This window comes from Ammospiza nelsoni, chromosome 1, assembly GCF_027579445.1.
Source record: "Ammospiza nelsoni isolate bAmmNel1 chromosome 1, bAmmNel1.pri, whole genome shotgun sequence".
Classification (NCBI taxonomy): Eukaryota; Metazoa; Chordata; class Aves; order Passeriformes; family Passerellidae; genus Ammospiza; species Ammospiza nelsoni.
In genome coordinates, this window is record NC_080633.1 from 89105255 (window position 1) to 89131382 (window position 26128).

The window sequence follows — 26128 nt, forward strand, 5'->3', positions numbered from 1 at the left end:
AAGACAACTCTTTGTTTTTCTTCATGTCTTCCTGCTGCATTCAGAGAAACAGGAATTATCTTTTAATTTTTTCCCATTTGTGTGTATGTAAGCAGCATTACACTCACACCAAATTGCTTACTTTAGGAGATAAAGCATCATAAAGGCCCCTGTTTTGGGTAATGTACTATTTTTGTGTCCACTGCACATCTGTGAACATCTGTTTTATGGTCAGATCTGAATAGCCTGTATTGAATGAAGTTAGAATTTTACTGAAGAAAATGGAACCAGTTCTTCCTTCTAGGAGTAAGCCTCTGAGGTGAGGAATGTCTATACAATAGCTAAACCCCAAGGGCTGCATTTGAAAAACTTTGGCTGAAAAATGTTAGCTTCTAAATAGTGTCACTGACTGTAGATGCTGCTCAGTGACTGTAAGTTAGCTAGCCTTTGGGCCAAGATGAAAACTGTGAAGACCCAATATTTATTTGTATATAACTCTAAGTTCCTTAAATATATTCTTTAATCTTCCTTAATAATTGGAGTATAGATCTGTGCCAAGCATTGTGCCCCACTTTGAAAGGAATACTCTGGTATTAACAGAACACATCTGAAAAAAAGTTCCAGAGCTTTGTGGTTGTTCACTAGCATCTCACACCCCTCCAGATTGGTCAGGAAGGCTTTTTACATCCTTTGGACCTTGTTGTGAAATGTTATGATAAGGTAAGGTGGCAAAAGACCTCTCTGAAATCCTGCCAGGGTAACCATTGGTAACTGTTCTCTTTGGGCATTGAGTCTATTTGGGAGAACACAAGCAGATTACATTTTGTTCAGAAACATGAGCCAAAACAGAGAAATGTCCATCCATAGATGCACTAATCCAGTGGGATTGGGTTGAGGAGAGTATGAAAGTACAGTGTGCATTTCTATTGAGTAGAACTGGATGTCTGGAAAGGCAAATGCAGAAAATGAATAGTTCAAGAACAGCGCTTATGAGCCAGGATGACTTTTGTTGTGTTCCTCCAGGGTAGATGACAACTCAAATTCAGTAGCTTCTTTCCTGTCAGACCATTGTAAAAGGGAGCCAAATCAATTTTGCTTTGTTTAAGAGCAGTGCTAAGAATGCTTGATCAATATTCACTTCCTCTTTTTTGTCTCTTTGTATGGCTAAGTGATTTGTACCTTTGTTCTGTTACATAGCATCTGTTACCGACTTCATTGTGCAGTGTTTATCACCTGAGAAGTTCATTACTTAGAAAAACACTTTATTTGATCCACATGGGACTGTCAGCTTAAGGATGTTTTTTCTTCAGAGTGAAGAAACATCTTCTTTATTTTATAAAATAACCATGTTAAATTGCACAGAGGAGAGATGTCCAATTTACCATTAGCAAGTTAATAGAATTTTTTGCCCTGGAATGCAAATGAGAGCGAAAGGACCATCCTTTCTCTTATAGTAAAGTACACCTAATCTGTCTCCTATATTCTTGTCTATTCTTGTACAGTCTTTGGCCCTCAACAATGATATACCACTGTCTACAGTCACTTTGGGTAGAAAGCAAGAAGAACACCTAAATAATTGTTTAAAATCTCAGAGAGTTGTGAAAGCTTATCTCTAGCTACTGAAGTGTCAAGTGGCACAAAGTGGATTCACTTGCTCCATTCAAAAGTAAGGAGCAATTTAAGCTTCACAAAGCCCCCAGGGTTTAGCTAGGAAAAGCTCTTGGGACTCAAGCTTGTGCCAGCTAACAAAGTCTTTCACAATTCACACAGAGCTAGGAACTTCTATTGTCTTATCTTTGAAGCATTGCTCACAGTGCAAACATCTCTCTCCCTTTCTCCCAGAATCATGTGATATGTTAATGAGACTTTTTGCACTTGGCCCCTTTGAACTTCATGAGGTTTGTAAGGCATCGCCTCCCAAGCCTGTCGAGGCCCCTCTGGCTGCCACCCCTTCCCATCAGTGTATCAGCTGCTTGGTGACACTGGCAGACTTGCTGAGGATGCACTCGATACCACTGTCCCTGCTGCCAGCATTCAAGTTGTTCATCAAAAGATCTTGAACAATGATGGTCGTGATGCCTATCCCTGAGGATACCACTCATCAGTGGATTCCACTTGGACATGGAGATATTAACAGATGTAAGGGGACAGAATATAAGAAAATACAGATAGTGTAGAAAGTAATCTTACCCCTAAGGAGTTGCAGCTGGACCAATGATCAAAGATTAGGAACAGGCCTGACTTTAACAGGCCACAGCTGTGACCAATGAGAAGATGCTATGAAAGAGTGGGGTGGCTGGGTGAGAAAGGAACTGGAGTCAGTTGGCTGCTTTGTGAAGAAGAAAGAGTCAGTGCTCTGAGGAGATGTTCATGAGAAAACATCAAGAAGATATGAAACTTTTCTGATAGGAGAAAACAGTATGGAACCCCTGCAATGAGATGGCAACAAAGAGCAAGTCTTTGAGTTTGCTGTTTGTTGTAAGCCAATTCTTTATCACTGAATAGCCTGTCTGTCAAATCCCTGTCTTTCCAGTTTAGAACAGGATGTCATGTGGAATAGTGATATTCTTTGCACAATTCCTGTTAGATGATGTCAGTAGCTCTTCCCTCATCCACCAATACTTTATTCCCATCAGGGAAGGTCACCAACTTTGTCAGACTTGACTTGCCCTTAGAAAACCATGCAGGCTGTCATAAATCACCTTACTTTCTATGTGCCTTAGCATAGTTTTCAGGAGAATCTTTTGGAGGTATCAAATTCTGGAGTATGAAAATTTTCAGTTCCCTTTAGTAAATGGCCAGGGGTTTTTTTCTGTCACATGTCAAAGAAAAGATAATGTTGAGTTCCTGCACCTTGTTGAATCTCTCTGATAAAAAAGATTCTCAAAGGGCTTCTCTATATATTTCCATCTGTAACATATGTTTATGGTGTTTGTATTAGTATTTACTTAACTGAAAGGATACTGTGGATAAATATATGTGCAGAATCTCTTCCACTTATTATACATTATTCCAGCATCTAATGCATCATCTATATTTTTACATTAACAAATTAATTCCAGAAAGCAGAGGAGTACCTCATAAGCATACTTTTCCCATCTTCTTTTTTTTTTTCTTCCTTTCTTTGGCTTCTGTAAAATTCATTAATGAACTTCGGAGCTGATCTCCTGCTAACAATTACAGACACTTAAAGCCTAAGCAAAAGTCTTGATCCAGTTCATCTTCTTTCAAAGTCAAATTTTCTGAAATGGGATGCTTTTGTTCAGAAAATCTTACCTGTATACTACTGTGCTTCTCAAATAAATTACTCTTTTGAGATGGAAGGGGAAGATAATATAATGAAAACTGCCTTTGAAATTTCACAATTCCTAGGATTTTGAGGGTAGAGTTACTCATGCAGAACATTCATTTTATCATTGCTCTTCATGGTGTCTTTCAGACCAAAGTCTTTGCTGATTTAGCTGCTGTGTCAGACTAAGAAATTTATGTGGCAGTAGCAATTCTGTGTTGAACTGCTCTATAGCAGACTTCTTTACCAATGTGACTTGGCTATTGATGCTGTCAATATAAGCTTGATACATGGCATTTCTTATAAATCATTATTTTCTAAGATTGTATTTCTGTCTAAAGTCCGTATATCACTTCTTGAAGGGAGCAGTTTAGTTATGCACCAGAAGAGAAACACTAAAATCTTTGAAAGGCAGGTTCTTTGCTAAACCAGAATAATGCAGTGCTTTTCCATAAATCTTTAGATGCCACTTAAAACCTGCCTTTTGAAGTGGCCCAGCTGTAGCAGTCTGTTCTCTAGCTAGTGTGACTACAGGCATTTATCCTCACAGTTTTCAGGTCTTGGTCATAGGCCAGTTTTTTTTCCATGAGACCAGAAGGCTAGACATTATTCTCATTGTTGTGAATCAAAGATATTTCCCATAGAAAATTATGTACTGAGAAAGTCCAGAGAATTATTTTCTTTCTTGTAAGGAGAATTTTTTTTCATTCAAGTAGTATGTCTTCTGGACTTTCAGGTTGGGGGTTTTTTGGCTTACTGTGGGAGGTTTTCAAAGACAGAAGGATGAATTAGACCTCTCTGATTTTCACTGAGATGATGTGTCCAATGAATAGGCTCCTGAGTTTCCTCTAGGTCTTTGAAAACCTTCCACGTGATTATTTTCATTTTTTTGTGCATCCATTTCTCTGTCTCTGCTGCTTTTCAAGCCTCTATAAAAGCACTCCTGGGAACCTGGAGGAGGTACGTGCTCTACAGTCAACTCCTAATTGCCCTACTGGGTCCATCTCATTACATGTTATGTCTTATTATCCATCTGTATCTTGGCCTTCAAACATTAAACGTGACCTTGGGCTCTGATCCATCTACTAACTAGCCAAGATCAGATTTCACTACAGCTTCCACAAGAGATCTTCAAGGGGAATCTAAAGTATCCAAAAAAGCTTTTTAATGATTGGGTAGGTGACCTCAGGGAGCCACAGCATCAAAGAACCTGATATGTGCTGTCTCACCGTTTTGTGAGAGAAATAGCTGCATTTTATGCCAGTTCTGACCATTAAATGCTGGATGCCATTTTTTCCAGGAATTGGTTAACAAAGAATATAAGCTTTACCTCTGCACATCAAAGCACTCAAAACCATGTGCAATGAACCCAATTGTCGTTCTGTCCCTTCAGGAGAAGTAAAGCCAGTGACTAGGTTCCATAATTGCTATGGTTGTGGTAATCATAAATTAGTAAAAATTATCTGGTGAAAGAAAGTTCCTCCACTGGATAAACAGTAGCCCCAAAAACCTTTGTTGACAGCAGCGTCAACTATTTCTCCTTGGGTTTGGCCATATGAAATGCTCACTGCATGTAATTGTTCACATGGAATACCTTCATGGTGTTCTAATGAATATATTTTTGGCTTCAGGAGATTTAAAATAAGTACAATTATTATTTTTTAAAAATTCCAACTTTTTAATCAAATACATACTAATGAATAATAACTCTTTCCTCCAAGTGACATACTAAACATGATATTGCCCCTTTACACAAGTGACAAGACTGACAGAGCTAGAAAAATGCCTCCACTGTGACTTCTATTTTAAGAATTGTCATTACTTTAAACTTGTGAAATATTGCCGTATTAAAAAAGCGTGTTGATAACCTAGGCTAACAACATAAGTTTTAAGAACAGTATTTATTGTTATATATAAATGCATACACAGATGCAGACATGCATGCAGACAAACTTATACAAACATATACACAATAGCTGTCTAAATGAAAACAAAATGGAGCAATCAATTATAATAATGATAATCAATTATCAGTTGAGGAGTAGACCTTGGGAGTTAGGGGGAAAAAAATCACAGATGTGGCGTGCCATGGTTTAAGAGTAATGAAGCACAATAAACTGATTTTCTTTTCCTCTTGAATCAACTAGCCAAAACATGCTGTTAAGCCACAAACATGACACTCATTAAAAATAATGCTCCAGAAAGAAAATATTCCCTGTGCTACTCAGCATAGGAGGTAATAACAGAGAGGAAAAAGGAATGGTGCACTAAGTCTTACAGTAGATCATTCATTAATTACTCCTGTAGTTCTGCAACACTATAGACTCAGAGTCATACAGAAGAGAACTATGTGAAGCTGGACTAGATTAGCAGGATTTGTCCATACCTTTCCCATGGTGGTTAGGTCAGACACCTGCAGAAATCCTCAATATTTTATTAAACACTGTAATCATCATGGATGATATAGTAAAACTGCTTTTTTTCTCTGCCTCTTAGACCTTTCTTCACTTAGTTGCCTTTAAAGGTAAGAACTGATTCTGTCAGAAATCATGTATTGTAGGGAACTGCAAAATGTGTTAGTGAAGGCGTGGTGGGAAAATTCTGCTTGAAAGGTGAATGAAGCATTCTCTACAGTGGATACTTTACAGTTGGCTTCTTGAACTCAGCAAAGTAGGGGATGTTCCCAAAATAGCATTTAGAGCTTAACAGATACAACTGGTCCAATTCAGAGGTGACATAAATAGGAGCAGACAGAGGGAGTAAGCAACACTCCTGGTGTTCGTGCTAGAGTTTACAGTGGCATCACTTAAGTATCAAAGCAATTGGAGAACAGAGCTGAAACAGGCAGGCTGATTTGTGAGAAGAAAAATGCAGAGTGCAGGACTGTTTCTGAGGGACAGGCAGATGGGAAAGAATATATGCTCTATTTAGGCCAGGGACCAATCCTTCAAATGTTTGTGTGTTCAAGGCCAGGTCAGATGGGATTTTAAATAACCTGGTCTAGCAGAAGATGTCCCTTCCCTTGACAGTGGGGTTAGAACAAGATGATCTTTAAGGTTTCTTCCAACCCAAATTATTCTGTGATTTTGTGATGAGTATCTCCATAGGTTCTTCCAAGTTCATCTTTGTATAAGCAGTGATCGTAACAGGGGCCGTTTTCCCACAGATCAAATTTGACTTATGGGCCAAAGAAGAAGCCTGGCACAAGGATATGAAAACCTGTCTGTGTGTTACCTAGATGGAGGTGCTTATGGGGCCAGTCACTGCTCCCTTCTGGAAATACTGAAAGAGCCTTCCTGTTTTATTGAGGATGAAGGCCGGATTTTTTCTTCTGTTTTCTGGAGCTGAGATCTACAACTGTTTCCAAATTAACGTATGCACATCCCTGGTCACAATCTGCACCCCTGCTAAGTTTGGAACTTAAAAATTATCTACATGTGAAAAGAAAAAAAACAGTGAATAGCATTTTTTATTATGCTTAAAAATTGCATGGGGAGTGCTTTAATTTGGTGCAGTATTGCTTCTGACAGCCAAAATTGAATCTGCCTGTAGTGGATTGTTGCCTGTTACTGGATAGAAACATTTGTTAGGTCGAGTACGTGCTGCTTCAACAGAGAATGAAAAAGATAAACAATTGATTGCAATCAGAAGCCAAAACAAAAACATTGCAATAATGTTGCATATTTGCATAGTTATCATGAATCTGGGGACAATATTAAAAAATCTCTTTTAATGCATATACAGATGAGAATTAATTTAAGAAAAGGTCCTGGGGAGACAGATACCAAAGACTATCAGATTGTGCAGTGACTTTTGACTGCTTTTCTACTGGATATGAAAATCATCCAAGGCCTGGAAAAGCCAAAAGAGGAATCTTTATTTTAAACTTGATGTCGAGTGGGCAAGTACTTTTGGGTAAAAATGTCAGTTTGTGCTCAGATGAGGTCTTGGTGGAGTTCCTACATGCAATTCTGCCTCTCTAGTAATTCTTTCTCCAACATAACTGGCTGGCAGTAACAGTCCAAGGCAAAGCCTTTATGGCACTTACTCCTCTCCAGAATGCTTTGGAAATTGTAATATCAGTTTCACAGTAATTCCAATATATTCAATTGGAATTAAATTTCTAAAACAGAGTACAACACCAAGCATTTTGTCATTCTGTCCCTAAAACAAATCTGGTGGAAGAAGGAGTGCACAGAAATATTTATATAAATAAATACTTAATCTTTTTCTGTTCATGGCCATCTCTGGGTTTAGTATGTAAATATCCCTGTATGTTGCTGTGCAATGGAAGTGTTCTGATGAGCTGATCACTTTCTACCTGTATTCATCAGGACTAAAGGATATAATTTCTGAAAACTAAACCTGTCCCATCTCAATCCTGTCGGGTTTTTTTTCCTACTAGTATCAGTGTTGAAACTCCCAATGACTTCAGTGGAAGCAGCACTGAGACCTAAATTCTCTAAAATGTTAAATTTAAATGAAACTCCATAAAAAATGCTTCACCTCCTCCTGTTCCCAGAATGGAATAATACATTGTTTTCAAAGCCATAGTCTGGAGAATAAATCACAGAATAAGTTTGAGGGGTTTTGGAGAAAGGAATTAGAAATGTATCTGTGGGAAAACAGTTTAGACAAATTGTTTATGTTGTCTGCCAACAACTGCTTGGTTTTTGTAATTCAGCCTTACTGATGTTGCTAACTTAGAATTATATATTGTAAAATGACATTACATCTGTTTTGTGGGGAGAGAGGAATGCTGATGTGAGAGCACCTCTTAATGAGGAGCAGTTGATATATATATGGGCAGTTTTATAGTTTTGTCAAACAACATAAAAGTGTTATTTTGGATTTACTAGCAGGAAATAAAATCCAAATTGAAATTAGATTTTTAAATGGCACAAAATTCCAATGTTTTTTATGTCACTACTAAAAAACCCCCACATCCTGTTAAATAGGAAGCCTTAAAGCTCTAGTAGTATATTGAAGGCAAAATCAGGGATATTAGTTACTCAAGCAAAACTTTTTTCTGTGTTACTGCCATTGGAAAATGAATAAGTATTATTCATTTTGTCTTTTTTATAAGCTGGTTGAAGTTATTGATAGAAACACTGATTTCACCATATCCTATTAAATATGACTGTGAGGGGTTCAATTCTGACACCTTTTCTTGCCATACTTCCATCCTGAAATCTCAGTGAGGTTTTATCTCTGTAACAATTCACTTGCAATTTGAGGCAGTTTCAGGACATTTATATCAAATCTTAGAAGCATAATCCTGAACATTGTCATAGGTGAAATTATGGTTATTGACTTTTGAAATAGAGGTAATAAATGTTGTTAGTTTTTTCTGTTTTGGAATGTAATATTTATGACCTAACTCAACTTCTCCTTCTTATTTGATCCATATCATCAACTTTAATGGGAAGCAACAGAAATGGTTTAATCAGTGGCCACAAAATGTTGAAAAGTGGACAATTCCACCTTTATCATAGTTCACACTTTGCTTCCATGTCTGCTGGGCAGTCAGTTTTTTGCACTCAACTTTCATGGTTCACCATTGCTTTTAGCTTCATATAGTCCATTTTTTGTTTTTTGAAAGATAAATTTCTCTCTCAGGGCTTACTCTTTATCTCGCACACTTGCTCTTGCTTTCACTAATTATATGACAAAGGAAGGTGATGCAGTCAGTAACCTTTTTGGAAGCAGGTATGTTTGTTTGATATGTTGCTTGTTTCTCTGTGGAGAAGTAAATCTACTTCAAAGGAAGAAAAATCCCTCTTTTCCTCTTCCTCATTAATATAGAAGAGAACATCTTAGTAGAGTGTGAGGTGCTTGGGACAAGATAAATGATGTTTTTATTAAAATTAACCAAGCAAACCATTTTCTGCAGGTTGGGTTGCATTGAAATATATTTTTCTTCCTAAAACACAAGTGCAGTGGCTCCCTAACCTAGAATTAAAATAATTTTAGATATTGCTGGCATATTATCAACAGACATAGAAGAGAGCTTGTTTGCCAGCTTGTGAAAAGAATCTGAAAGTGAAGAAGTGGGACCTGGTCTCTTTGCTGACAAGCAGGAGGTCACTGACTTTAGCATGTAAATCCCAAACGCTTCTGAGGATCACCTCTTGTCTTGGAAGAAGGGCTCAGAATGACTGCAAAACTGAGTTACAGTGCAGTATTTAGAATAATTTATCTAAATCACATTGTAGGTGTTCTTCTCTCCTTGTGCAGCAAAATGTATTTAGAGAGAATGAACGAGAAGCTGCATTTAACCTAACACTGCCCTGCTGTGATATCCCACATCCTGGGACCAAAGGCTAGCTTGTATCCTGCTCTCCTTTCTGTCCCTTAATACAAAAAGGAAGGAAATTAACAATTCCCTGGTGTTTCCCTCTGTTGTAGGAGGAGGAAGTAAGCTCAGCCCATGGAAGAAGGGTAGAACTGAATTTGAAGCAAATTTGTTGGCTAAGAGAGCATGGCATGATATGATTTGAGGCGAGAAAAAGCAAGAGTTTACACTCCAGAGCATTGAGTGATCTGCTGTAAGTATTGGTAACCAAAAAGGTATTTGTAACAGGAATAGAGCAAAATTTTGTGATCTCAAAACAAAGCAAGGACTGTCAGGCAGGAAAATCTGATCAGAACAATTTACTTATATATCAGACAGTGGTCTGAGTCCTGGTGTGATTTCTGATAGCCATGGCCAAGTTAGCCTGTTGTCTTGCTCCAGCCTCAGGTTGCCAGAGAAGGGAAGTGCTGAAGAAAAAGCACAGCCAAACAACAAATAACTGGGAGATCTGGGGAACTGTACTATTTTCTCTTCCAAATGGTGCACTCCCAGACAGTGTGCCACCACATTATTTCATACGGTCATTTCTTGCTGTGCAGCAAGACTGGATTGAATTGTGCTAGAAACTGCAAAGAACCAGCTCAGGAGTCAGAGAAGTAAGAGTGCTCCCATTCGGATTCTTTACTTCATATGTTCCTCTGATTTATGGATGGAGTGAGGGGATTGACCTTATCATGTTTGAAAACATGAAATCCCATAAGAAATGTCAGAATACTGAGTTGTAAACAGGCCAGGACGAGGTAGAATTTTAGATGCTGTAGATTTCTGTATGCATGCAGGTAGGATCTGTCCTGAAAAGAGATTAGCTCCTGAAGTTGTGCTGGATAAAGGAACCAAACTAATCTATGTACTAAGGCATTTAACTTGTGCTGATCAGAATTTTATCACTTTGATAATGCAATTTTGATTGCAGAAATCTTTCAACATTCACAATATAGTGTCCTAGTTGAAGTAAAATAGCTAGAAATACTGCACATTAACCATGCATACATTTTCATATGCTAGCATTTCAGGTCTGATAAACTGATTGTGTGTGATCTGAATGAACCCGTTGTTTTAGAGTAATCAAGCCTGATTATAATTTTCCCTTTTTAGTCTCCTTACAAACAACTCTAAACCCAAACAAAAATAACAATTTTTTTTTGTCTTCTGGGGTAACATGCAAATGAACTGCTGACTCATAAGTCCTTGTGTTAGGCACAGATTGCCAGCTTGAGAAAAAATGATGAGAGAATGTAGCATTTTGTAGTTTTTGAATTTATGGATGGTGGTTGCCAATATGTACACAGGGTTGATGTTAGTGGAAAAGTCGGTATTTTATCCTCTAGGCCTTCCATTTAAAAAATTAGCTTGTGATTAATTGCTGTGTGCTTCCATTACTGCAACGTAGATGGATTTTAAAAGCCATTTGACAAAAAAATGCACCTTGGAGTATTTTAAGTGCAGCAGCTGTAGAGCACTCAGTAATTTTATTTTGTGTTTTTTATATTCATAGTGACTGGAAAAAAAACTTGACTTAGGATCACAGTATAATAACATCAGTTCTGTTCTTCAAAGTTTAATATTCTGTTTGTGTTTAAGAAGCTGACAACCATATCTGAAACTCATTGATTATCTGCTTATAATAGCTCATCATCTCAATGAAATAGATCAACAAACCTTTTCCACTTTGTCAATTGTATGCCAAATAACAACAAAATGGGGGCAAAAGTATTTGAAACTGTATTAGAATAATGCTAATCTGGTTTATTTATTCTGAAAAAAATTATTTAAAGAATAATTTGTGATCAATTTAAATGGATCGTAATTTCAGATTAAATGAGTTGTTCTCTTCATTTTTCTAAAGAGTATATTTATCTAGCCTATATTTATGTAGAATATAGGATATAGTATATTTATTTATTCTATCAGTGACTCATAATTTCATTTTTTTACAAGTGAGAAGAACATCTTAAAGCAATGCATGCATGCAATTAACATTAATTATTCTATTGATTCTAAGGTTTTCTGTCCTAGATTTTAAAAAAATCTTGTAAAATCCATTGTCCAACACACCAATCTTTCATGATCATCCACATAACTCAATATTTGCTACTTCTACATTAAATCCCACCAGATTAACATTGTTATTCAAGTGTGTAGAGTTGGATGGTTGGATGGCTCTCTTCTTTTTTTTTCTTTGTATTTAAAGTCCAGATAATCTGCTGGATATTCTTGCTCCAGTTCCTTGGCCTATTCAAACACACCAGAAAACAGAAATGTATCCCTTCTATGATGAAACCAAGGCAACCCAAAGAATATCTTTGCTGAAGTTCACAATTGATTGTCACAAATGAAAACAAATTGATAAATTACAGTTTGCAAATGACTACAATAGGAAATTAATTAAGTGGTTTGAAATAAAAGCAAATTTCAGCACTTTTAGACAATTGCTTACAACCATCTGCAAAAAAAAAAATCTGTTTCTTTTTCATTGAATATACAGAGATTTTGTATTAACAGAATTGAGTCCTTTCAAGAATCAGCACTTGATCACAGGAGAATGAAATGATACTTCACAATGGATCTGATAAATGAGACCTTTATATATGAACAGGCACATTGATTGACCTCTGATTTTTTAAGGACTTTCAAAAAGCAAACCTGAAAGAAGTTTAATTCTTTGCTATTTATTTTGGGAAGCAAGTGGTTGAGCTATGTGCTGTAATGACTCAAATCTGGATTTGAATTTCTTATCAATATTTTGACAGAATGATTGTAATGCACAGCGTTAAAGAAAGTCGTGTATCATCCTAAAATACCGCTATTTGATTTTGGTACTTCACTACAGGAAAAAAAAAAAAAAAAAAAAAAAAGCAGGAAATCTAGACGTTTAATGTTAGCAATATGTAAAAACCTAAGGATATTTGGATATCAGTACTTCTGCCCTGCATTAGTTCATAAAACATTTAGAATAGGAAACTATTGCTGAAATTAAACCAGTTGACATTGTTACTTTGATCCCAATGGAGGTATGTGTTATGGCTGTCCTGTCCTGCACCCTTCTTGCTGTGGCTGAGCAACTTAGCTATCCTTAGCTACCTGTGAGTTTGTGTGACAGGGAAAATGAACCAACCAGAGCTCTGCTCTGATGGGGCAGCATTGCAGCATCGTGTTCTGATCTGTTTGCTACCAACAAAATGCATGCGAGCTCATCTTTCACTTGTAAACGAGTCAGGTTTCCCTTGGAGCCTTTCAGTTAGAAGAAAGAAATAAACACTTAGCAAAGGTTACTGACAAAATCTACACTTTTACTACATTTTTTTATTATTATTATTATTTTTAATAGGAAAATGTGCAAGCTTCCTTCTAGCAAAAAGATGTAAATTGTGGATTTTAAGAAACAAATCCTGCTGCACAGCAGGTTTAGACAGGCTGCTACTGTCAGGGCCTTAAGGCATTCTGTGGCTTCCCTGTGGTAAGCCATGGTTCTCATTTGTAAAGCCAGGAGAATTCCCACTGTTGCTGTAATCATATGCATGATCCTTCTTCCATCTCAGTGCTTCGAGCATCAGTTAAAAAAGGAAAAATAGGGCAAATGGTGGTTGTCATGTAGTCAGCTGTCCAAGAGCTCAGAAATTTCATTTATTTTGTGGGATTTAATTTTGTCCTCAGGAAAAGAATTAAGCTTTTTAGTGGAAATCTTATTAAAAAATACTACTAAAAGAAAGGAAACAGAAAAAAAAAAGCCAAAAACAAACAAGCAAAAAAAAAACCACAGAGAAAAAAACAACACCACCAAAACGTGTCCTGATTCAGACATGGCAGTGAAGACATCAGAATTAATTTTTTTAAATGTAAAATGAGAATCATTTTTCCAATTTACTTCTGTTTTCCAAATATATAAAATCCTTTCAGAAAAGGCCTGAGTCCATCCCATGAGCCTTGTCGTATAATCTCTGTGTTCTGTCACTTCTGCATTTGGTGACATCCTGTCCAGTGTTTGATTCTGCAGCTTTCCTATTAACAGCCTTGATGGACTAGTTTTAGCATGTCTTTTTGATTCCCTTTATTCTTTTGATACTCAAAAAATATAAATCAGTGTGTTTCACAGGTCAGTTATGTTTTGTGGGTAAAAGTACTTTGGTGTCTTTCAAGCCTTCCCTTTGAAAATTTCATTTTATATCCCCTCCTTCCTGTACTGTGAAAAGGCTGAGTTTCTGTTCCCTACTTATCTTCTCTGGGTCTTTCATGATCCTGTAAACCTCAGTCTCCCCTCTTTCTGTCTTCTGTCTTTTCATTGTTAAAAAGTGCTGGTCTGCTACTTCTTGCCTGCTGTGGAAGCTGCTTCAGAAATTTCATTGCACCTGCTGCCCTCCCATCTAGCAGGGAAAATTCTAGATTGGAAGGAGCCTCTGGAGGTCATTTAGCCCACCTATAGCTGACAGCAGGGGTTTGGATGAAGTTATCCATTGGTCCAACAAGACAAGTCTTGAATTACTTCCACTAAGGGAGGTTCCACAACTTCTCTAGACAACCTGTTCCAATGTATGGTTGTTCTCACAGCAAAGAACTTCTTCCCATAGTCTGATGAAATTGCCTTTTGAAGCAAGTGATGCTCATTGCTTCTTTTCCTCTTGCTGTGTCCTTGTGAAAAGAGTATCTCTATTTTCTCCATAGCTATCTCCCTCTCTAAATATTATAATCACACATTGAAAGTATGTGATTAGACTCTCCCCTCCCTTCCAGTTGATTAAACTGAATTCCATTTACCTTTCAACGGGCATCAGCTTAGGGGCCCTTCACTGAACCATCTCCAGTTCTTCAATGTCTCTTTTGAGGTGGGAGTCCAGAACTGGACACAATATTCCAAGTGTGACCTAACAAATACCAAACAAAGCAGTGACAAACTTTCATCTGCTGGGTTTACTTTGGCTGCTGCAGTCAAGGCCCCAGGTTGGTTTCATTGCTGCAAGGATGCACAGCTCAGTCTTTGGACTGCTATTCAGGATTATTCCATCACAGATGCAGGATCCTATAAAGATCTTTGTTAAATATGATTCAATTCCTGTTGGCCCAGTCTTACAACTTGTTGAGATCCCTGTTTGTTGCAGTGTACAATATATACCTTGTTGTGTCTTACTCTGTTTTATCTCACAGAATGTAGAGCAGAACTCTGAATCAGTGGAGGCATGGAGCCATGCTATTTGCTTACATTAGCATAGTAACAACAACAACAACAAATAATAATAATAATAATACAAAATTATTTTGATATAATTTTATATTATCTTTATTATTAATATTATTCTTAGTTTATTGTTTCTTTAATATTAGTTGATAAAATCTGTTTTCTGGGTTTTTTTCTGTTCCTTTGCAGGTTGTCAATACTGATCTATTTGCTTTTTTGATCAACACTGAAACTACCTAGATGTTTTCACTAAAATGTCCATGCTGATTTTGAGATCTGTTTCATCAACAGTGATAGCTAGTTCAAACCTAGCAGAGTATTTGTAAAGAGGGCATTTTCTTTTCTGTACATATTAATTTGAATTTATTGACACTGAATATCACCTATTATTTTATTGCCTAGTTTTTCACCTACCTTCAAAAAAAGAAAACTCTAATATGATGTGATTGAATATGAAATTGCATTGTTAAAGATAGCCAAGTATTCAGTGTTTTTGATAAGACAAGAAACAGAAGTCATGAAAAGAAGTTGCAAAATTTTTAGAACATACAGAAATACTCTAATTTCTACACTATTTTAGCTGCTGAAAGTATGTATGGTTTCAATGCTTATTTTAAAAATATATTTTAAAGTGATGTATCAAGACTGAATAAGAATAAAACAGTCCAGGCTCAGAAAGTCCCAAACACAAGGGTTACAAAATTTCTATATTTGACTGATTCTTAATTGTTTTATCACCACGAATATCTGTTGTTACCTTTTATCAAAGACAGAGTACCGAACTATACATTGTGACCAAGTACAGCCATTTCACATTATATTTCTGAGGAAACCATCCACTGCTCAGTTCATCTTAGATTGGAGTTTCCTGAATAAATCTTTTGTGTATACTTCCTTCTGTTTCTAAAGGTGGCCAGAGGAAAAAACTGTTTTTCTTAACTGTAGAACGTGACCCTAGAATCCTGATGAATACAATATAATCTGTTTTATAGTAATTCATAGTGAGAAAGTTCATTGCAAATAGTCAAAGGAATGTGCAAAGAAATGCATTGGAAAGATTCATAAACAGCTGCTCCTGAAAAAGTGCGTGTGAGTGTAGTAGTGATCAGGCTGTGTATAAGAAGCAAGCTTTTCAAACTCACTGAAGTTTGAAATAAATACTAGATATTGACATAATTTTGAAGATAAACCCTTGGTAGAGTACACAGACTGTATTTCTGAGAAGTATATGGTAAAACAACTTGTAATGACTAGTAATGACATGACTGTGTTTCATTTTTGGGATGTTACACCTAGGAGATTTGCACCTTGTATCTCCATTTATTGTTTCTGCATAGCACAACTCCATTTTTAAAATTGCCTTATCTTCTCACATAGTTCTCCTTATTTACCAGATATTTGTTACTTATCCTTTGGCATGCTTTCCTCTAAGAAGGGCTTCAATTCTAAAATGTTTGTTGCTGTGCTTTCAGACAAGGTGTCATATTTTCTTCTTTCACTAGCAAATAATTGGAAGTACACTCTTGGTTGGTTGTGGCAAATAATTCTGGAATGTAAAATGAAGAGTTCCCCTGGTTTTAGGTTTGCTTGCTTTTCTGCTTCTAGGGAAGAGGGTGGACGTGAGATCAAGAACTTTAAACTTCTACTGCCACTGAAGGATGAGATCCTGCCCTCCTTCCACCCAACAGCTTTATTTCTTAGCCTGTGTTTTCTCTGGTGTTACCACAAGTGTTTCTGGAAGGAGCCAGCCTGGGTTACACCCACAAAGGCAGCAATGTTAGCTGAGAGATCCAGGGCTACATTTGGTAGCAGCATCTGTTCATGCCAGCTTTAAGTGTTGACACTTTAGCTTAAACAGGCTTTATTTGCTAATATTTGCAACATGGATGAACAGCTTTTACACTTCCAATGGCTGTATAAATGGGTAATCACACATATCTACATCACAGCTAATCCCTTGAAGGGACCTGCTACAAAAGGTTTTGGGTTTTTTTTTATATTTTGCCTTTGATAGAGAAATTTTAAAAACAGAACTATTTTAACAGAAGACCCTGTAAGACCCAAAAAAGTAGCATGTAAGAGGTTAATTTATTATTTTTGCCCATTAAATTGCTTGAATGTTCCTCATTGAGCTACTTGGTAGTGTAGAAGTCAACTTCTCACTAAATAAAATGGTGTCAGTAATCCTTGTTAACTGAAGAGATGTCCTGTAACTGCACATTTTAGTTAATTTTAGCAACTATTCAGACAAATTCTCACCTCCTCCCCTTCACAGATATGTTCTAATTCCCTAGGAAGAAGGCATAAAAAAGCCTGAAAATGATGTTTCCAATTAGTGTGGCTTTCTCATATTTAAATTCTGTGTGGCTCTGCCAGATAATGGAATGAAATGTGATACATTCTTTTGATCTTTGTTGAGATGATGTAGCCTGTTAAATATTGTTTCCTTATACCGTTCATGTTGACATAGATTGCATTGTGCCGCTTATAGCAGCTTTGGCACAGCTCTGGAATTGAGTGTTCAGCAATGATTAATGACCAAGCATACACAGGCCTACTGTTGAGTTTAAGAGCTCTCTAATCTCTGCTCCTGTTCCTTCCCTCAATTTCCAGCATTAGCTAATGTGGCTTCTGTGAGCACAGCAGTTCTGGTGTCTCATCATACAGCTTGTACTGCCACCAGTTAGCATAGCATAGAGCTAATGGTCATTAAATTCTCAGTTTTCTTAATTCTTGCTTATGATTGCATCTTTGGTGCCCTTTCTCACAGTTGCAATTTTTTATTTAGTGTTTAATAGAGAAAAGGCTTTTAAACCTGTGCTAGACCCTTTTTTTTTAGTCCTTGCACACTGTAGAATCATTTAATATCCTTTGATATGTTATGCCAATTAAGTGATATGTGTGTTAACATAAATATTTAATTGTTAAAAGAGAGATCGCTTTGGCCTAAAGCTTTAATTGAATTAGATGCTTTTCAGATGATTGTCAAGATTAAACAGTCCATTATGAACATTTGCCACTGCAGGAGATTTCTGCTTATTGAAAGACAAAAGGGTAATTTCATCTAGCATTGCTGTAAACTGTACGGGTCCTTCATACTGATAAGGGAATTCTCCCTCTTTTAACCTTGATATGTACTGTAGTAATGAATTTATGAATCTTTAAATTCAGGCACATCATTAAAGTGGGGATATGATATTAGCACTGCCAAGTAAATTAAAAGGATGAAAATTTATCTACATAACAGCTAAAGAGATCAGAGTCAATACCAATTTGTCAATAATTACCATTGCTTTAAAAAGCAAAACTAACACAATAAAAGGAGGCAGCTATGGATCTTTATTGCATACTAACAGGAGTTTGATTAATTCCAATGACAGACTTCACATGGCAAACTGGAGTTTTAGGGAAGCTAATTTTCCTTGACACTGGGCTGCTGAGGCACGTAAACTATCACACTCACAAAATATGCTTGTGTTAATATGGAATCCAACTGTTTCATTATCAGCCCAAAATATTTCTGGTTTGGGGCAAAATGTTCCTGTATTGCAGTTTTGCCTAATTATGTGAATGTCTTCCACAGATCAGAATCCTGTTTTCTTGATATGCTGTGGACTGTAGTCATGCATATATCTCACACTGAAAACACGTCACAGCAGTTTCCTTCAAAATATAGTACAGCTATGCATAATGCATGATAAGACTAGAGAGATGTGCTATGTGAATCAAAGTTTTAATGTCCTAGTTTTCCAGATATTATTATCTATTCACTGTGTTTTTAAAGGAGCTCTGATTAAGAATCATCTCAGCTGTGACAAGCCATAAAGCCAAGCACGACATTCAGTGAGAACCTGAAAAAAAACCTCTCTCTGAACAAGTTTTTATATTAAACTCATAATTGGGGAACTTTGTTCTTATTTTGCCAGTTGCTGGCAACATTTTGTCACCAAAGGTCAAAGAGCAAAGACATTCAAAGCACAATACCTTTCCTCTTTGAGTCTGACACACCTGTCCTTACTCAAACGGTTGGTCTGTATTTTCTCCTTTGTATTTGTTGACCAGGTCTTCAAAAGAGCAGATGCAAAATTTCAACCATCCTTTCTGTCTTGGGACATGCTGTAAAGTAACTGAGTGCCTGGCTTGACTTGGATTCATATCTGACCCCTTGGTCTGCAAAGCATCCAAATGTCAAAAAAGCTGTTTGAATGTAAAATGTACAGCTCAGCTTCACATCTGAGTGCAATCCTGTTGTGGGACTGCACATTCTCAGGTCAGCTGTTTTTTCACTTACACAATATGAGACTACTGGAGTCTACCTGAGATTTTATGCTAAATGCAATTCTTACACAGGCTTCAGGCTTATGGGCAGTCCAGCCACACCCTGAGATTCTTATTGTCTGGGGTAAACAGCATGAAAGAGTCAACAGTGTGACTGATGCTAAGGTTGTGTCTGTACAAGTGAAGGAAGTAATATCTAGAGTAAAATGGAGTGAAAATCAAACATCTTGCTACTTCTGCAGGACTGCTGGGAAGCATTCCCTCATTAATGTGAGAAGCTCTTCTCATTTTGCTGTAGGGCAAGTGCTTGCTTAAGCAGGCAGGAGGGTTTTCTCTTGTTCCTTGTTAAGTGTCCAAGATAGTGAAGGGCTTTTAGGGTCCCAGTCATGTAACAGGTCTAAAATGAATTATTTCAAGTACTTGGATAATTCTACTGTCATTATGTTTTCTTTAATAAAAACTATGTACCGAGAAGTGTATTATTGTGTGTATTTACTGAGTCATAAGCAAAATTAATTTGATAATTTCTGTGTATTTATGGTTGATGGTAGCTGGGAAAAAAAAAAAAGTAGTGTAAAACTGCTTTCTATACTTGGAATGATTGAGAACTGATTCTGTTTTATTTAAGAATTTTAAGCATCATTAAAGCAGTAGGCTAGAGAGGGTGCTGTTTGCCTGAGTGCTTTACTAGCCACTGGAAGGGAGGTGATAAATTTGTATTGAAATATCATTTGAAAACCTAATACATAGAATGAGTTCTTACTGGGTTATGGATGCTCATTGATCTCTTTTCTAGCTTTATTTCTTTACTCTACTGGAGACAGTAAAAGGAGAAAAGGACTGGTGGGAGTGTAGGAATATGAGGGTCACTATGAGGAGCAGTATGAGGTCGAGAAAGTGGGAAGAAATCAGACCAGTGAGGGGAAATGCAAATATTTACTCACACATATGTTGGTACAGATAGGAGGGGAAGTGCTGGAAGCCCCTGCAGTAAGAGGTGCCTACAAAATTGTCTTGGTTTGAAAAGACAGGTGTCTGCTAAGGAAGGGAGGAGCTTCTCCTGAACTGGAAACTGTAAATCCCCTCCCTCTGAATCGTTATAAACTTGAAATTAAGGGGGACTCTCAGGCAAAGATATGGGAGCAGGAATAACAGTACTTTATTAGGGAAGAAAATAAAAAAATAAACAATGCAGTAATATAAAACAACACTGACAGAGTCAGAACATAACCTGTCACCCTGTTGGTCAGGGTGTTGGTAGCAGTCCAATTGGATGGTGGCTGCAGTCCTCCTGCAGTGTCAGGTGTGGTTCTGTTGGAGGAGGAATCCTGTAGAAAGGTGTCTCCCTCTGAAGATCCAGTAGAAAAGGCAGCTGTTCCTCTAGGAATCCAGTGGAAAGGCTGTTCTGGTGTCCCAAAATCTCAGATTATATCCAGTTAGGAATGCTTGGCTCCTCCCTCTGGGGAGAGCATCTCACAATGGCATGCTGTAATTTTTACCAATCATGCAGTGACATTCAATAGCCCATTAACAGCAGATGTCCCCCTGGGGGGTGGATTGGTTTGTGGAAGAGATAAAGAAAAACTGCCCAATTAACAGAAGATAACTGCCACACCTCTAACAGATGGCAAAGAGAATACATATGGCCTTCTAGGACAAAAATAAAGGAGCAAACTCACCCAGTGAGAAGGCATTAAGAAAATCAGGCAATTCTTTATTCCTTGTTTCTCATTGGTAAAGATGGGCTTTGCAGCCATGTCTCTGTCCTTGCTGAGTGGTGTGACTGGACATGAGGCAGAATTGACAAGAGCAAGAGGGCCAAGGAAAACCCTTCCAGCTTCCCTTCCTCCTGCTGCCCTTGTCCATGCCTGCCCTTACCAATGGGAGTAAAGCTGAAGGGCAAGGCACGTGCGTTCACTGGAGGAGGTGAACGTTACATATCAGCAGCAGCATTGTAAGGCTGGTTTAGTCAGAGAAATTGCGCAGTGGGAACTGAGCTGGGCAAGACCAGCCCACAGCAGTCATTGAATCTAACTTCAGACAAGACAGCCTGTGGAGAGGATTCCCCCAGGCCACTAAAAATGCCATTAACTTGGACATCTCCTTTACAGATGACCTCAGCTGTTAGAGGCAATACTAATCTTCAAAAACCATGCCTGCCCATAGCATGTGAAAGGCTGCATGGACCTGCAGTAGGATTGCTTTTGATGCCTTCTGCCAATGAAGGGGGAGGCACAGTGCACAGTCTGAGTGTGCCACTTTTGCTTTCCCTCTGCACTCCTCTCCAGGATGCTGACACTCAGCAAAGCACCATGAGGGTTAGAGATGCAGATTCAGTGAGCTGTCATTACTGGCTCCAAACTGAGTGGAAATGCCCCTACCCAGGGAACACTCTGCGTAGGAATGGCTCATGGCCTTCTTTCTTACACCATATTGTCCTGGGGCTGTACACAACATCACGAGCACATATACACTGCTTTTAGCTCAATGCAGAATCTAATGCTAACTGTCCTGCACTATGTAATCATGAAATGTGGGGAAAATAAAGTGCTTTTTGTGTTCAAAATTCAAGTTAGAACTTCAGCCAGCTGAAACAAGTGACTTCTTTGAGAATGAGCTTGTGATCCTAAAGTGGTCTTACATAACCACATAGAGAATTGGAGTAACCTAACTAAAGCAAAAAACACAACTCTGAAGAGAGATGATATTTGGTATTTACAACCATTATTCCTGCAATGTAGTTCGGATCCACAAAGAAGAGGCTTTGTGAATACAGTTTTTGCAAATAACTTTAAAATTCTTCTTTGTTTGGAAATTTGGAAGTCAGATTTAAGCAAAATTCAGCCTTAAGCAAATTTCTTCTTGGCTGTTTAGTAAAAACTGTCTGGTAGCCTATAGATGTGCGATAAAGAAGCTCAGGCAGAACACTGACCTGCACTGACAGCATTCGTGTTTTTTCTAGTTACCTCTTTGCTTGCCCTGTGATTTAGTGTTATGTGGGTGAGATAGTTGTACTAATACACAGGAAACCCTTGAACATGGAAAATTGTACTTCCTAAAATAGATAGCATTCTCAAGGGGGAAACAGCAAAATTACATGAGATTCATAGAATAAGGAATAACTAAAATTGCCCAATTATTTAAACTGAGGTATTTTTCTATCAATAGAATATCTTGCTGAGCTTGTGGAGCATAATTTAGAGTAGGCATTTTGCCTGCAGATCACAATATAAATATTTTATATGATCTCCCAAACTATTAGAATAATAGAGGTAGTGTTATTTAATCCACTCCTGGCAAAGCAGATGCTTGCCAGAATGCATAAAGCACTCAAGGACCTGGTTTTGTTATCATGGAAACTGATTGGTAGAATGATTTATCAGAAGTTTGATTCCTCATTGTGGAAGTGGATTTTTGCTTGTGAGACACAATTTAAGGTTGCGTTGAAGCCTCATTAAAAAAGAAAAAGTGTTTGTGATGGAAATATTTACAATATGAGGATGAAAAATCTCCTTAAATGTAAGCAGGTAAAGCAGGAGTCATATCTGGGTTGGGAGGAAGGCTGGGTGAGACTGCATTTCTGCAAATTATTTGATTTAGACTTAATAGAAACTGTGACCAAAAAAAGTGAACTTGAATACACCTCTTAAAACAGCTGCTAGCAAAGAAACTAAAAGTGCTGCTATATCTTCATAGTGGTCTCATAAAGTGGGTTGCAAGTCAGCAGGGGCAGAGAAGTTCAAAGTTTAATAAAACTTTTCCTAAAAACACAACCTCCGGAATGTAATTTAATGCCTCTCTTGACAGTCATTGTTTCTCTTATTTTTTACTTGCAACACACGTTTCAGTTTTGGTATCTGATATGCCTTGACTACAGTCCTTGGGCCTGAGGTGGGTATTTGGGTGTTGCAGGATTTAGGGTAGGTGGTGAAATACTTCTCCTCCTTTTCTACAAAGTTGATGGGAGATGAGTATTGATTTCTAATCACCATAATTTTGCACACTTGAGGAGGCTTTAGTAATCAGAATGCTAAAATCCTATGGAAAACATTTAAATCTATGTCCTTTCCCTGAGGTGATTGTGCCTAAAGATGATATGCATAGGGAATGATGAAAAGATGACCATTGTTTTGTACATTTGTCTGAGATATACTATGTTATTGAGCACTTCCTCTGTTTATGCTTTGTTTTTTATGCTTACTGTAGCTTTTATTGATGTGTTTGATAACATGGCATCAGCTGCAAGGCAGAAATGTTTACTCTGTCGGGGTTTTTTTTTTAAATTTTTCAATGTAGATTAAAAAACTTCAGCAGCTCCTGGATGGATAGGCTTAAGCTGAAAATTTACATGTGAGTAACAAATATTATAGTGCAGATGAGCCAGACACAGAAAAGGAAATTCATAATAAGGGTCTGCTCTGGCAATATTAATCTGCCTCGTGTAGATTGTGTGATGAATCATCCCATGTCGCCACAAGGACTGCTGCTGCTGCTACTGAGCTCTGCCAGCGAGTGGGACAGTAAAAAGTGTGCATGGAAGAGTGGAGGGCAGGGCACACACAAGGGAAGAGGAAAGGGACAAAAAAAGAACAGCTATTTAAAACTGGACATGTCAAGCCAGGCCAATAGCTCATGTCATATATAATTCAGCCAATTCATTGGGTAAATCATTTCATATGCTCCACAAAATGCAATTTGCTTCCATGGCCAAGCATGACAAAGCTTTCACAGAACTGCAGTTGGCAAAGAGCTCTTCTAGGATAGTTAATTCAGGGCCTGTGAGATTGCTGAGGCATCTTGTCAGAACATTAAATAATCACACAATGTCATGAGGGAATATCTAATTAAGGGTCCAATTTCTCAAGGGTCTGAGTACCTGTTACAATGTGCCGAGAACCCTTAACTCCCACTGACAAGAGCAGCAGCTTAGGGTGTTCCCAGCAGGCATTTAATAGGATTGTGCCCTTACTTCATTTGGCTGGGATAAGTCCAGGCCAGTCAGGTGAAGCAACAGTAATGAAACAAGACAAGATAATGACACATAGGGTTACATTCCAGCAGGAATATTATTACTTGCAGATGATGAAATATACTCAGGTGTGAAGTCCCTGTGAAATACAGGAAAAGATATAAGGATGCTTTCTTAGGGGTTAAATTTTTGCCTTTGAGAAAGATCTGTCTGTATTCATCCCATGCAAAAAGAGCTGTAAAAGGCAACACAAACCCTTTATCACTCCAGACCTCTATCCTGTATGAAGAAGTGACAGAATTCCCATCCATGGTTTGGTTACCAAGAACTTTAGTGATTTAAACAACCCTATGAGGGTTGTCTGCCTTACAAAGGCAAGCAGATTTTCATCCAGTGTTTGGGAAAGCTTGGGTAGGGGAAATGTGGCTGCTGAATTTCCCTGAGCACCATTCTTGGTGTGACCCAAGAGATAGAAGAAAATTTGAGGTGGACAGATGAAGCCTTACCAGTAAGACTTTTCCCTTCTTCTTGTATACCTGCAGTTATATAAAGGAGAAGAATGTTAGATGCAGCAGAAGAGAAGAAGCATTGAATTTTGGCTTATTCTCAGAGATGAAAGTAGAAATAACATTCTTTTCTTTGTCCTAAAGAACTGTTACAAAAAGGACTAAATGAGTAGGGAGCATGGCATTATGTTAAGCACTTTTGGGAGAGTGAAAATTAATCTTTGTGTTGTCAGGCTCTTAAGTGAGGAATGATACATTAGACAACCTGATTTTATTTGATTTGTTTGGAAACCAGAGCTGCAGTGTTGTTTCTTGAACAGAATTACAGGCTTCATTTAAAGAGAGAGGCAAAGTGCACACATCACTCTGGAGTAGATCAGCATAAGCATTTTCTATATCATGAGTAATGTTTACTGGAAGTAATCAAATTACTGTTACACAGACCATCTGTTTTCTTTGCATGCAATCATGTAAGTATTTTAGGACAAGCCATCCTTTTTAATCAGTTGTAAATCTCTTATGGCAAGGCACTGTTTTCTGTAATAAAATCTATTTTTATGATAAATGTAAGAGTTTTAAATACTGGTTTCTCCTGCATAAATACAGTGTGCATATTGTTCATAACATAAAAAGTAGGGGTGTACAGCATTAGTTATTATCTGTCAAGAACTTAATTTTAGGGCTTTTTGCATAGCCATTTTTGGATTTTTGTTGGATCTGCAAGTCACTGGTGTTCAACTATTATAGGAAATAACATAATGAGTAATACTGTCCATTTATAGCCCAAGAAGTTGATTCCTATATAAATTTAGTAAATGGAGTATAATAGGGCCTCTATTTTGTAGCATAACTGCTATGATAAAAGTGATTACTGTGGAAGATGACTGTCTATTCTCTAAATTCTTGCCCTTGGAAATACTGAAGAAAACAAGGCATGGCTTATTAAAAAATGAGCCTGTGGAATGACATAATGACATTAAGGAGACTTGAATTTATGGTCCAAGAAGGAGTCAACAATAGAGTGTGATATTTACTTCATGTTTAAGGGCAGCTCATTCACAGATGTAATTGTCCCATTCATTTTAATGGGTGCTGAATTGAGCCTACTATTTTATTTTTTTATCACTGTCAGCTGTCAACTTCCCTGATTCATGTATTGTCTTTGGGTGCTCTTGAATTCAGAGGAAGCTGAAGGTCTGTCTGTTTAGCAAAGTTTCCTCTAATTTCAAAAGCAGCTGTGTGGTTGCTTTGCCAGAATTTGCTCTGTATTGCATAAAATGACCCTGAAATAAAAGAAAGAAACAAGAACTGTAAGTAACACAATTGGAAATTCCCTCAGCAGGTTGGCTGTCCTTCTCAATGAGGTTGGCAAGCCTGAATTTCATTTGTTCGGACACTTTCAAATCAATGCTATTTTGTCTGAATAATTAAGCTGCTTACTCAGGCTTGAAAAGTGTATGGTGCTAAACTCTTGCGCTTTTTTGGGTAAACATGAAGAGGCAAAGAGGCAGAAACAGATGGACCATGCACCTGGAAAAATTTTAGTGTCTACAGTCTGGTGCCACCCCATGGTACAGTGGAA

The 26128-nt window shown here is 37.6% G+C and overlaps 1 protein-coding gene across 2 annotated transcripts in view; it reads left to right on the forward strand.

Moving 5' to 3' along the window:
• Positions 1 to 26128, forward strand: part of LOC132082512 (poly(rC)-binding protein 3-like) — a 496107-nt gene that overhangs the window by 75548 nt on the left and 394431 nt on the right. Inside the window, exon 2 of one of the 2 annotated variants that reach the window (XM_059487243.1) lies at positions 9677 to 9816. The exons of the other annotated variant lie outside the window; for it this stretch is intronic. The gene's annotated coding sequence lies outside the window, so the exon portion shown is untranslated. The remainder of the gene's footprint in view (positions 1 to 9676; positions 9817 to 26128) is intronic. 2 annotated transcript variants of the gene reach the window in all.